Consider the following 14,187-nt stretch of genomic DNA (forward strand, 5'->3'; position numbering starts at 1 on the left):
CCGTGAGGCTGGACACCCAGGTCACTTCCTTCATCCATCATGAAAGTTGTGACGACACTCCTCACCTGCCCTCAACACCCACACTCACACACGCCAGCCAGGTCGCTACACACTCACACACGCCAGCCAGGTTGCTACACACTCACACACGCCAGCCAGGTCGCGACACACTCACACACGCCAGCCAGGTCGCGACACACTCACACACGCCAGCCAGGTCGCTACACACTCACACACGCCAGCCAGGTCGCGACACACTCACACACGCCAGCCAGGTCGCTACACACTCACACACGCCAGCCAGGTCGCGACACACTCACACACGCCAGCCAGGTCTCTACACACTCACACACACCAGCCAGGTCGCGACACACTCACACACGCCAGTCAGGTCGCGACACACTCACACACGCCAGCCAGGTCGCGACACACTCACACACACCAGCCAGGTCGCGACACACTCACGCACACCAGTCAGGTCGCTACACACACACACCAGCCAGGTCGCGACACACTCACACACACCAGTCAGGTCGCGACACACTCACACACCAGCCAGGTCGCGACACACTCTCACACCAGCCAGGTCCTCACACCAGCCAGGGTAGTTAAGGTATGGAACAGTGTATCAGTCATGGTAGTTGACAGTAGTTCCACGGGCACATGTAAGTCTACACTTGATTATTATTTTGCTTCAGATTCAAGAAGGTCGTTAATTGCGTGTCCTCAGTTACTGGAGAAGTTGACAAGGGTTTCTCGTCGTAACATCTGTATGTCTTTGTAACCCGTACGACGCCGCTACTACTGGTGTCTCCCGCCACCACAAACAACCTCGTTAGCACCGGGTGGTGGGTGGTCTGCTGTTGGTTGAATCCACTTTGTATGTCTTTGTTCTTTGTTGTACAAGTTTGGTGGAGGAAGAGGAAACAAACGTTGTTACGACACCGTGAATGTGGACAACATACACTTGTTTTAATGTTGTATGATGATACAGACATTTGAGGAGATGTGTGTGTGTGTGTGTGTGTGTGTGTGTGAGAGAGAGAGAGAGAGAGAGAGAGAGAGAGAGAGAGAGAGAGAGAGAGAGAGAGAGAGAGAGAGAGAGAGTTCTCGTCATTCAAGTTTGGCCAGCTGGCATTTTCTCTCGACGCGTCTCAAGTTGAGAATTCAGAGTTGGTCATTTTTCATGTTCCATATTCTATGCTTTTCCTGAAGCTTGAGCTGAGGCCAGATAATCTGGCGCTTGGTATTCCCCCGGGGTTCGTCTGGCCCCCGAGGGATGCGCCCTGATGAAAAATATATTCTGGATTCGATTGGCTTGTCATGGCTGGTGTGGCGGCTCTTCAGAACTGCGAGTCGAGTTTAATTTGTCTTTGGCAGCAAGTTTTAACGAGGGCTACTGCTGCAGCGCCTCCTGCAGCGCCTCCTGACGCTACGCTGCTCACAGCTACTGCAGGTGTGTGTGTGTGTGTGTGTGTGTGTGTGTGTGTGTGTGTCACTGCGTCAAAAACCTGAACAGCATAAGTGTGTCAGAAGGTGGAGCTACAGGAGTGAGTGTGTGAGCAGGTAGCACAATACAAGTGTCACAAGACAGTGCTATACAACTGTGCACGTCACAGGTCCGAGCTCTGAGGGTCAGGTAGCTGTACATGACCCCAGTATTGACCTAGTATACCAGTGTTGCCTGACCTGACTCCCAGTGGACCAGTCCAGTCACTGCCACACACACACACACACACACACACACACACACAGGAGGGAGACACCATCAAATCCTCCATATAACCGAACCTGGAGTGACTGAAGTAAACACTGGGGTGCAGATCATACAGTGCTAAACGTCAGTGTTCCTCCAACCTGCACCTCGCTCTCTGACCTCATGTCTCAAAGGTCAAGACACCACCACCTGCCTGGACCTCCAGCTGGTTCTCTACCATCTGCCGCCTCAACAGCGCCATTTTGGAGTAATGTTGTGCTGTGTACAGTCCGGGCATGTGGCTGGCACGTCCACAGCTGCACTTACCTACCACGACCTGGCAGGTCAGGTACCCTCCACGACCTGGCAGGTCAGGTACCCTCCACGACCTGGCAGGTCAGGTACCCTCCACGACCTGGCAGGTCAGGTACCCTCCACGACCTGGCAGGTCAGGTACACTCGGTAATTATAACCCGTGTCGGAAGGCCAGAATTTCTCTGCTGTTGTCCAATATTTTCCACCTTGGTTGGAAGCCTGGGGGGGGGGGGGGTGGCTCCCAGTTGTTTACTTTGCTCCTCCCTGTTGTAGTGTCGAGCGATGCCATTTATGTTATTATTATTATTTGTGTAGACTTTCATGTACGCTTTTGTGTAGACTTTCATGTACGCTTTTGTGTAGACTTTCATGTACGTTTTCGTGTAGACTTTCATGTATGTTTTTGTGGAGACTTTCATGTAGGTTTTCTGATGCAGAAACATAGTTTTACTTGTGGATCCGTGGCTGTGTGATCGTCCTGACGTAGTGTGTAATGTCTGACTTCACTTCGATGCTTCCGTCGCCAGCAGGAGTTTTGACCCTTGACGAGGTCATTGCGAGGTCTGGATGATGGTAACACATCTACCGGCTCGAGTGTTTGGTCCATCTTGAAGGTGATGATGTAGCTAACATAACAGTTGTCTGGTCTGGAGGTCACGCTGTGCACACAACCATGATATCACTTGTTTATATCTTGTCTTGAAGATCCGCAGGATCCACCCGACCATCACTTTCCTGGAGAACAGCTGTATGGTTGTGTTGGCTGTGCCTCACCCAGGGATGAACCTAACCAAACCATCCTCTATGTACCGATAATATCAGGGTTTCTGTCATTATGTTTAATGTTTACAGTTCCAAGTCATACGTGTGACACACCTGACCTCTCGTGTGTGTCTGCCACACCAGATGTAAGGTGACCCTTGTCTTGTAGTGTTGGCCTTGTGATGCAGGCCTACCTACAGTGAGTGTTGCCTCCGAGATGTTCTGACCCTGAGTGATTTCATGGACTCATTGACAAGGTGAACCAACGTGCATGATGGTATACAGTATATAATGACCAGGTTATGTGGCTTGGTTGGGAGAACTTTCTGAATACATTATGATGTTAGACCCACACTTACTACCAGGCAGTGGATGTAGCCAAGTGTGGGTGTACCTAGGGTACTAGTGTAACCAGAGTGCGGGTGTACTTAGGGTGTTGGTGTAGCCAGAGTGTAGGTGTAACTAGGGTGTTGGTGTAGCCAGAAGGATGACAGTGCCTCTCTATCTTACGTATCGTAAATATCATTAGTCTAACACATTGCACAGCACCTGGGGTCAGCCAGACCCCCAGCACCAGGGGTCAGCCAGACCCCCAGCACCAGGGGTCAGCCAGACCCCCAGCACCAGGGGTCAGCCAGACCCCCAGCACCAGGGGTCAGCCAGACCCCCAGCACCAGGGGTCAGCCATACCCCTGCCCTCCAGCCTGCACGAGAATTGTAAACTCCAGAACTAAAGTTAAATCAAGTCTACACAGACCTGGAGCCTGGAGTCCTCTTGTGGCCCGCTGGCTGAGCCCAAGTCCCGCTGGCTGAGCCCCAGTCCCGCTGGCTGAGCCCCAGTCCCGCTGGCTGAATCCCAGTTCTGCTGGCTGAGCCCCAGTCCCGCTGGCTGAGCCCCAGACCCGCTGGCTGAGCCCCAGACCCGCTGGCTGAGCCCCAGACCCGCTGGCTGAGCCCCAGACCCGCTGGCTGAGCCCCAGACCCGCTGGGACAACGTATATCCCCAAGTAAGACGTTTGTCTGTCCGAGATAAAGATGTTGTAGAGTGAGGCGAGGAGGTGTATAAGAAGGTGGGGGAAGATATGGCTCCCTTACCAAGGAAAAAAAGGAGATAAACGTGAGGGAGGAGTCTGGTCACTACAAGAAGTTAACAGAACTGATATACCCCCAGAGGCAGGGGTTCCATGGGACACCCCCAGAGGTAGGGGGTTCCACGGGGGAGAAAAAATCTAGAAACAAGAATCATGTGCTTAAGAGAGACGAGGTTAGAGTTGGTCGCTGGAGCTCTGAGTGGCGGGTGTGAGTGGCTCCATGTTGGGAATGGCAGCCTCTTCTGAAGTGATGGCCAGTCTGAATGGCTGGTCACTCTGATGGGCTGACCTGAATCGATGTTTACTGCTCGTCTTTGGGGAACTTTGCCACACGTAGGTACAGCAACTGCCTGAGGGTGTGACGGTTGTGGCACAGACTTCTTGTCACAGTGGCTGTGGTACAGCCTTCTGGGTTTCCTGGTGGCTGTGGTACAGTCCAGTGGTGTAGTGTGGCACATGCTGTGTACAAGTGTACATTAGTGTACATGTTTCTTCATCATTACTGTTTTTTGTTCGTGTGGCAAAAATGTGTGTCTGTCTGTCTGTCTGTGAACAACACTGTGTCTGTCTGTCTGTCTGTGAACAACACTGTCTGTGTTTCTGACCAAGACAGATCAATCAGGTCAGGTGAGGCCTGACCCTCCATGTGTTGACCTGACCCACACATCTGGATGACACTTGATGGAAATCATTTGTTGTTCTTGATCATGTCAGATGTTACCAAGTATGAATTATGGTTTGAAGCTGTACTATTATCATGTAACTAATTATGGTTTGAAGCTGTACTATTATCATGTAACTAATTATGGTTTGAAGCTGTACTATTATCATGTAACTAATTATGGTTTGAAGCTGTACTATTATCATGTAACTAATTATGGTTTGAAGCTGTACTATTATCATGTAACTAATTATGGTTTGAAGCTGTACTATTATCATGTAACTAATTATGGTTTGAAGCTGTACTATTATCATGTAACTAATTATGGTTTGAAGCTGTACTATTATCATGTAACTAATTATGGTTTGAAGCTGTACTATTATCATGTAACTAATTATGCGAAATGTTAATTAGTTAATCCTTGGGAATGATGGTGCAGAGTAATTAGCTTCTAGTGTTCATCTGGCTGGCATGGTTCATGGGAAATAATGGAATTATGTTAATTACTCATGAGTTAAGTTGGTTGTTTACCATGTGGGAGTTGATGGTATATACCTTAGCTTAGCTTTGTTATACATTACCTTACCTTATCTTTGCCCACCTAACCTGATATATATCTTAGCTTATTCATACGTTACCACAGCTTCAGTATAACTTATCTTGACCGTAGTATATGTTTAGCTTCATTTCAGTAAGGTTATGTAGACCTTACCTTACGTACGCCTGATCCTAACTCATTCATAACATATTTATGTACACGTCAGCTCAGCCTACACTCACGTTATCACTTCCTTTCCTTCTCTCGTTTTCTTATCGTTTATACATATGAAACACATCGAACCCACAGCCGCCATGCCCAGGCTAGCTCAGGTCAAGCAAGGTCAAACTCGGGCAGCTTAGTGCTGGTCAGGTCAGGACAGGTCAGGGGTGGTCACACTCCCTACTGACACAGGAACTGATCTGACCTGAGTTACTCAGAGGAAACCTGACCGTCATGTTCACCAGTTCGTCTTACTGGTAGACTGACCACTGGTCGTGTATCCCGGCAGACTGACCACTGGTCGTGTACCCCGGCAGACTGACCACTGGTCGTGTACCCCGGCAGACTGACCACTGGTCGTGTACCCCGGCAGACTGACCACTGGTCGTGTACCCCGGCAGACTGGCCACTGGTCGTGTACTCTGATAGACTGGTAGACTGGCCACTGGTCGTGTACCCCGGCAGACTGACCACTGGTCGTGTACCCCGGCAGACTGACCACTGGTCGTGTACCCCGGCAGACTGACCACTGGTCGTGTACCCCGGCAGACTGGCCACTGGTCGTGTACTCTGATAGACTGGTAAACTGGCCACTGGTCGTGTATGTACGTCCTAACGTGAGTAAGACCCACACAGGAGGACAACAACAACAACAACAACAACAACAGAGACAAGATCTTGACACACCTGCTGGTGTGGGCAGGTGGGCCTGCCGGACACAACCCAGGCTTGTGCTGCCACGAATGACAACAAAAAATGGTTTATGTATAAAGGAACAAGTGTTTGTGTGGTCTGTCTGGCACAGACCACCGCGTTTATAGACCGCACAGACCACCAGGACCAGTGGAGCTGGGTCAGGTGGGTGTCGGGAGGGAATGGCCTGGCACGGGGAGGGGAAGGGGCGGTGCAGGGGGAAGGGGTCTTAAAAGGGGAGGGTTTTGTGGGGGGGGGGGGCGTGTAGGGGAGAGGCGGGGGAGGGGGGGGGTGTCATGAAATGGAGGGTATGTTGTGTGTGGACGACGGAAGTCCGACCACGAACACGCTCAAAATGGCCGAAGCTTCGAAGCCCAGAATGATTGAAGTTTCGAAGCAAAGTTCAGGTTCACTAGTATGTCATCATTGTACAAGAACGAGTGTCTTTGTGTGTCATGTTCTGTGTGTGTGTCATGTTCTGTGGGTGTCATGTTGTGTGTGTCATGTTCTGTGTGTGTGTCATGTTCTGTGGGTGTCATGTTGTGTGTGTCATGTTCTGTGTGTGTGTCATGTTCTGTGGTTGTCATGTTCTGTGTGTGTCATGTTCTGTGGGTGTCATGTTCTGTATGTGTCATGTTCTGTGTGTATCATGTTCTGTGTGTGTCATGTTCTGTGTGTGTCATGTTCTGTGTGTGTCACGTTCTGTGTGTATCATGTTCTGTGGGTGTCATGTTCTGTGTGTGTCATGTTCTGTGTGTGTCATGTTCTGTGTGTGTGTCATGTTCTGTGTGTGTCATGTTCTTTGTGTGTCACGTTCTGTGTGTGTCATGTTCTGTGGGTGTCATGTTCTGTGTGTGTCATGTTCTGTGGGTGTCATGTTCTGTGTGTGTCATGTTCTGTGGGTGTCATGTTCTGTGTGTGTCATGTTCTGTGGTTGTCATGTTCTGTGTGTGTCATGTTCTGTGTGTGCCATGTTCTGTGGGTGTCATGTTCTGTGTGTGTCATGTTCTGTGGGTGTCATGTTCTGTGTGTGTCATGTTCTGTGGGTGTCATGTTCTGTGTGTGTCATGTTCTGTGGGTGTCATGTTCTGTGTGTGTCATGTTCTGTGGGTGTCATGTTCTGTGGGTGTCATGTTCTGTGGGTGTCATGTTCTGTGGGTGTCATGTTCTGTGTGTGTCATGTTCTGTGTGTGTCATGTTCTGTGGGTGTCATGTTCTGTGGATGTCATGTTCTGTGGGTGTCATGTTCTGTGTGTGTCATGTTCTGTGGGTGTCATGTTCTGTGGGTGTCACGTTCTGTGGGTGTCACGTTCTGTGGGTGTCATGTTCTGTGTGTGTCATGTTCTGTGGGTGTCATGTTCTGTGGGTGTCATGTTCTGTGTCATGTTCTGTGGGTGTCATGTTCTGTGGGTGTCATGTTCTGTGTGTGTCATGTTCTGTGTGTGTCATGTTCTGTGGGTGTCATGTTCTGTGGGTGTCATGTTCTGTGGGTGTCATGTTCTGTGGGTGTCATGTTCTGTGTGTGTCATGTTCTGTGGGTGTCATGTTCTGTGGGTGTCATGTTCTGTGGGTGTCAGGAAACATCACTGAAGGAAAATAGGAAGTGTGTTGGTTGTGTTGTCTGAGGTCGTGACTCCTGGCAGTTCATGTGTTTACATGAGCCGCGTGACGCTGATTGGACAAAGCCCCTACGACTACTGCTATTTACATGCATATGTTGACGGTGATTGGACAAAGGCCTTACCACTGTTACTGTGCGGCCATGTTTCCTGGTGAACTGCAGGCAACCACAAGTGGTACTGAGGCGGTCCAACTGAACACGGGAAACATACCTCACTGAACCAGTCTTTAACCTTGTGTTATTAAGTATTATCATTTATTATTATTATTATTATTATTATTATTATTATTATTATCATTATTATTGTTATTATTATTATTATTATTATTATTATTATTATTATTATTATTACTATTATCATTAGTATTCTGAGCTCTTTAAGTAGTCATAACCTCACAACCACAACCTTACTAAAATATATTCGCTTCCCAGTGATAGTTTGTGGTAGAGATGATTGTAGAGAGACTCCACAACCCTGGAGGAGTTGTAGAATCTCCACAACCCTGGAGGAGTTGTAGAATGCGACTAGCGTCGCTAGTGTTCGCCTCGCCAGGAGGGGGTGAGGGTGAAGCTGTTCCTGGGGAAAGCGTTGTCGGGAGTGAGGGAGGAGGAGGCTGGCCCAGAACCATGTTGGTTGAAGAGGTAAAGTATTTAGTTCACAGGGAGGAGGGGCGACCGTGAGGCCCCAGGCGTGTGCACACCAGATCCCTGGACGTGGAAGGTTGTGGCAAGTGGGAGAGACGAGGCAAGATGGACGCACCACAAGTACGGGAAGGAGGAGTCAGCTGCAAGCTTCGGCTCCAGGAAGAGGACACATACACACGGCTCATGAGAACAAGAACCGTAGTGATAACCGGAGAACAGAGAGAACACAGTCATGAGAACAGCAGCCGTAGTGATAACCGGAGAACAGAGAGAACACAGTCATGGCGGATGGGAAGGGATGGTTGAAAAGATGTGATATATGTGCAGTGGGTTACACGGAAGGTGTTCGACCTTGGCTCTGGTTAAAAGTGACGTGAAAGAAGATCCACTTCAGGTGTGTGAGCAGCACCCCACACTGGGCCGCAGGAGACCCGCCCTGAAGTTATGGAATATCGGTTCAGATACAAACATGTTTTGATCGTGTAAGACAACCGCAGGTGTGTGGTAGCAGTGTGTGGGTTGGCAGGAACAACCGCAGGTGTGTGGTAGCAGTGTGTGGGTTGGCAGGAACAACTGAAGGATATGGTCATGGTCGACGCCATGTTGAGGTCGACGATGGTGGTGAGGGCGCTAACACGTCGCGGCCAGTCATCAACAAACGTGTCAATGATTCTCGTCTTATGAATCATTCAGAGACCTTCAGTACGAGCAGCGGCTTGTGTCCGCGGGCTAGTGTTAGTGAAGACAAACATCTACAAACAATATGTTTTGACTAACAAGGTAATAACCCACCCCACAACCGCTCAACACAACTGACGCCACACGCGCTGCACCTCACCTCACACTCCTGCCTGCAGTAGCATGCTTTCCGACATGTTTCATGAGCTCCTCTTCGCCAACGGAACTACCTTGGCCCACCAGTGATGCTACTACGTTTGTGAATCAAGAACCATTGCAGCACAAACCTCGCCAGGTGGTAGAGTGTCCCGCAGTGTATCGAGACAGACTTCCCCAGAACTTTTTTAAAGGGGAAGTAAATGTTTATAGTTGTGTTACTGGAGTGATAGTTTTCATACATGGTGCTTTGACAAGAAAATAGTGAAATTGGAAAAAATGTAGCTTAGATATTGAAGCTTATTGATACAGTGGTTAAATTGATGAGAACTACTATTGACGTTTGTGTAAATAAATTATACATTTCCTTTTTCCATAGCCAGAGGTTGAACCATTATGTGACATCCATTTTTTCATTTCATTTCAAGCTAGAAGTTTCAGTTTTCTAAATTGTTTCTTGCATTTTTCATGTGTATATATATGTATGTGTGTGTGTGTGTATATGTGCGTATGTATGTGTATATATATATATATATATATATATATATATATATATATATATATATATATATATATATATATATATTATCCCTGGGGATAGGGGTGAAAGAATACTTCCCACGCATATATATATATATATATATATATATATATATATATATATATATATATATATATATATATATATATATATATCCGTGTTGTGTAGCATCATGTCAGGACCCGACTAGCCACTATCATTGCCCCGGGGACGTGTTGCCAGCCTGGGGGCTGGATCCCCTTATCAGCGTGCGGTGACGTGTATAACTCAGCCAAGCGTTCGCCTGCAGCAATCCGGATTATCCCCGTCCGCCCGAGGTGTTCACCCAGTCATGAACGCTAGTCAGCCTGGGGTTAAAAACACTTAGCATTGTTCTTTTAGGATATGTTGACGTTGCTGGTGTATTGTTGGCTCGTGTGAAGTACAACTTGGTTTATGTAGTTAATCTGAAATATGACCTAACCTGCTGCACCTCCTGACCAAGCTACGAACATATTGTAGTTATTGATGACGTAGGACGCTGTGGGGGTCGTTATGTGACACAAAGATGTAACTATCATCACTGTTGCCAAGGTTCATAACACTCACTATCACCACTGTTGCCAAGGTTCATAAACACAACTTCTCAGACCACACGTATTGGTTGCTGGTGTTGGTCTGTGCCACACGTATTGGTTGCTGGTGTTGGTCTGTGTCACACGTGTTGGTTGCTGGTGTTGGTCTGTGCCACACGTATTGGTTGCTGGTGTTGGTCTGTGTCACACGTGTTGGTTGCTGATGTTGGTCTGTGCCACACGTGTTGGTTGCTGGTGTTGGTCTGTGCCACACGTGTTGGTTGCTGGTGTTGGTCTGTGCCACACGTGTTGGTTGCTAGTGTTGGTCTGTGCCACACGTATTGGTTGCTGGTGTTGGTCTGTGCCACACGTGTTGGTTGCTGGTGTTGGTCTGTGCCACACGTGTTGGTTGCTGGTGTTGGTCTGTGCCACACGTATTGGTTGCTGGTGTTGGTCTGTGTCACACGTGTTGGTTGCTGATGTTGGTCTGTGCCACACGTGTTGGTTGCTGGTGTTGGTCTGTGCCACACGTGTTGGTTGCTGGTGTTGGTCTGTGCCACACGTGTTGGTTGCTGGTGTTGGTCTGTGCCACACGTGTTGGTTGCTGGTGTTGGTCTGTGCCACACGTGTTGGTTGCTGGTGTTGGTCTGTGTCACACGTGTTGGTTGCTGGTGTTGGTCTGTGCCACACGTGTTGGTTGCTGGTGTTGGTCTGTGTCACACGTGTTGGTTGCTGGTGTTGGTCTGTGTCACACGTGTTGGTTGCTGGTGTTGGTCTGTGCCACACGTGTTGGTTGCTGGTGTTGGTCTGTGCCACACGTGTTGGTTGCTGGTGTTGGTCTGTGCCACACGTGTTGGTTGCTGGTGTTGGTCTGTGCCACACGTGTTGGTTGCTGGTGTTGGTCTGTGCCACACGTGTTGGTTGCTGGTGTTGGTCTGTGTCACACGTGTTGGTTGCTGGTGTTGGTCTGTGCCACACGTGTTGGTTGCTGGTGTTGGTCTGTGCCACACGTGTTGGTTGCTGGTGTTGGTCTGTGCCACACGTGTTGGTTGCTGGTGTTGGTCTGTGCCACACGTGTTGGTTGCTGGTGTTGGTCTGTGCCACACGTGTTGGTTGCTGGTGTTGGTCTGTGCCACACGTGTTGGTTGCTGGTGTTGGTCTGTGCCACACGTGTTGGTTGCTGGTGTTGGTCTGTGCCACACGTGTTGGTTGCTGGTGTTGGTCTGTGCCACACGTGTTGGTTGCTGGTGTTGGTCTGTGCCACACGTGTTGGTTGCTGGTGTTGGTCTGTGCCACACGTGTTGGTTGCTGGTGTTGGTCTGTGTCACACGTGTTGGTTGCTGGTGTTGGTCTGTGTCACACGTGTTGGTTGCTGGTGTTGGTCTGTGCCACACGTGTTGGTTGTTGGTGTTGGTCTGTGTCACACGTGTTGGTTGTTGGTGTTGGTCTGTGTCACACGTGTTGGTTGCTGGTGTTGGTCTGTGCCACACGTGTTGGTTGCTGGTGTTGGTCTGTGCCACACGTGTTGGTTGCTGGTGTTGGTCTGTGCCACACGTGTTGGTTGCTGGTGTTGGTCTGTGCCACACGTGTTGGTTGCTGGTGTTGGTCTGTGCCACACGTGTTGGTTGCTGGTGTTGGTCTGTGCCACACGTGTTGGTTGCTGGTTTTGGTCTGTGCCACACCTGTTGGTTGCTGGTGTTGGTCTGTGCCACACGTGTTGGTTGCTGGTGTTGGTCTGTGCCACACGTGTTGGTTGCTGATGTTGGTCTGTGCCACACGTGTTGGTTGCTGGTTTTGGTCTGTGCCACTCCAAAGAGGCAGTTTAGTAATTACGTTCTTGCAGGAGACTTGAAGAAGCTGGTGGGAGGCTGGTCCGGTTACCACACCAGCACAGACACCCGTTTATCCGGATGTCAACAGTAGACGTTGATCTCATACCGGATGGTATGAGATTCGTGTCTTGGGTGACCGGTACTTGCTGTTCTGTGTGAGGAACAGAAATCGTTCTTTTTCTGGAAATTGATTGACGGTAATTCCTTCTTGACCGGACGGGCAAAACCGATATCAGAATTATTGAAAAACAGAATATAGATAAAAGTCATAACTCCTCCCAAACCAGTTAGTCGCTCAGAAAAACCAGCTCGATTCGGTCACCAGAGAGAAAAATGTATATTTTTTACAGAAAATCAATTACCGGATCCTCCCTCAACCGGATATTAAAGGACGGGAACATTTTCCACCAGCTGCTCACGGAGCCCACGGACACGCACGCTTTACTGCCTGTCCGACCACTGAAATTCTCCCATTTCCGGACGCAGACGCACCGGAACCGGCTTTTACCGGACCAAGACAGCCGGAACTTCAATTCTTCCGGACAATAAAAGTCCGGAATCCTCATTTCATCGGACATGAAAGAACGAAATTCAAATTTTACCGGATGATAAGTGACCAGAACCGACGCGTTCATAAAATTTTGGTGGTGGACCACGGTACAGAGGGGTCCCGGTACAGAGGGTTACGGTACAGAGTGGTCACGGTACAGAGGGTCCCGGTACAGAGGGTTACGGTACAGATTGTCACGGTACAGAGGGTCCCGGTACAGAGGGTTACGGTACAGATTGTCACGGTACAGAGGGTCCCGGTACAGAGTGGTCACGGTACAGAGGGTCACGGTACAGAGTGGTCACGGTACAGAGGGTCACGGTACAGAGGGTCACGGTACAGAGTGGTCACGGTACAGAGGGTCACAGTACAGAGGGTCACGGTACAGAGGGTCACGGTACAGAGGGTCACGGTACAGAGGGTTACGGTACAGAGTGGTCACGGTACAGAGGGTCACGGTACATAGGGGTCACGGTACAGAGGGGTCACGGTACAGAGGGTCACGGTACAGAGGGGTCACGGTACAGAGGGTCACGGTACAGAGGGGTCACCAGGATACATAGTGCTGTACCCCTGGGAGGCGGTGGGTCAGGAGAGAAGCGGTCGTCTGTGTCTGAGTTACAGATTCGTCCGCTACAAACTTCATCATCTTAACGTATTGATGATGGTGATGAACAGTATCAAACATGTTCAAGATAACAGGTTAAGATAACAGTGTTACGTCAGAACACTCCTCAAGATAACAGCGTCATCATACAGTACTGTATGATGGTCAAGCTCACGCTGGCCATCATACAGTGCTGGATGGCCAAGCTTACGCTGGCCTGTCACATAAGCTGTGGCCAGACATATGGCCGACATGGAACCATCAGTCACGCTGGCCATCAAAGCTGTGACGTGTTTTGCCGTCAGTCAGCGCACATAAACATCCAATTTGCTTTTGTACACAAATGATGAGAACTGTCTTTATTTGTTTACTGTGAGATGTATGTTGTCATGATGTTGCGATAGAAGTATGTTGTCATGATGTTGTGATAGATGTATGTTGTCATGATGTTGTGAGAAGAACATGTGTTGTATGTTGTCAGATGACGTTATGTCTAGTTTGTTATGATAAAGATATTATCAAGAGTGATATATGCAGGTGTGGAGAGCTTACTAGAGAGGGTCATGCAAGTTATGAAGGAGGCGACCTTCCTGTGTGTGTGCATGGCAGGAGGCAGGCAGTGGAGGCACTGTGCATGACGGGAGACAGTGCATGACCTGGCTCAGCTCACTATGTTGCAAGGTACAACTCAGGAATTCTCACTCTGGTATGTAAACACTCGCCACTGGACACACAGTAAACACACACTGGGTCGTCTGGCGTTACTTGGGCCACACCTCTAGTATTACCTGGCCAACACTATGGCCACCTTTGAGGTCACACCTCGAGCAATCCATGGCCAATTTTGTGGTCACTTGTGGACCAAACTTCGGTCATAGTATGGCCAGTTCTATGGCCACTTCAGGGTCACTTCTTGAGCGTTGCTTCACTTATCCTCGGGCCAGTCATGGGCCACACCTCGGGTGATGAGTGGCCAGGCTGTTGGCCTCTCCTGGCCACACACTTGCCAACGTTCACGTGATAGT

At 49.2% G+C, this 14,187-nt stretch overlaps 1 protein-coding gene across 3 annotated transcripts in view; it reads left to right on the forward strand.

The window, feature by feature from the left end:
• LOC139752213 (immunoglobulin superfamily member 11-like) overlaps positions 1-14,187 on the forward strand; it is a 46,944-nt gene that overhangs the window by 14,134 nt on the left and 18,623 nt on the right. The window contains exon 2 of one of the 3 annotated variants that reach the window (XM_071668212.1): positions 13,700-13,843. The exons of the other annotated variants lie outside the window; for them this stretch is intronic. The gene's annotated coding sequence lies outside the window, so the exon portion shown is untranslated. The remainder of the gene's footprint in view (positions 1-13,699; positions 13,844-14,187) is intronic. 3 annotated transcript variants of the gene reach the window in all.

The sequence above is a fragment of the Panulirus ornatus genome, chromosome 12, assembly GCF_036320965.1.
Source record: "Panulirus ornatus isolate Po-2019 chromosome 12, ASM3632096v1, whole genome shotgun sequence".
NCBI classification, from domain to species: domain Eukaryota; kingdom Metazoa; phylum Arthropoda; class Malacostraca; order Decapoda; family Palinuridae; genus Panulirus; species Panulirus ornatus.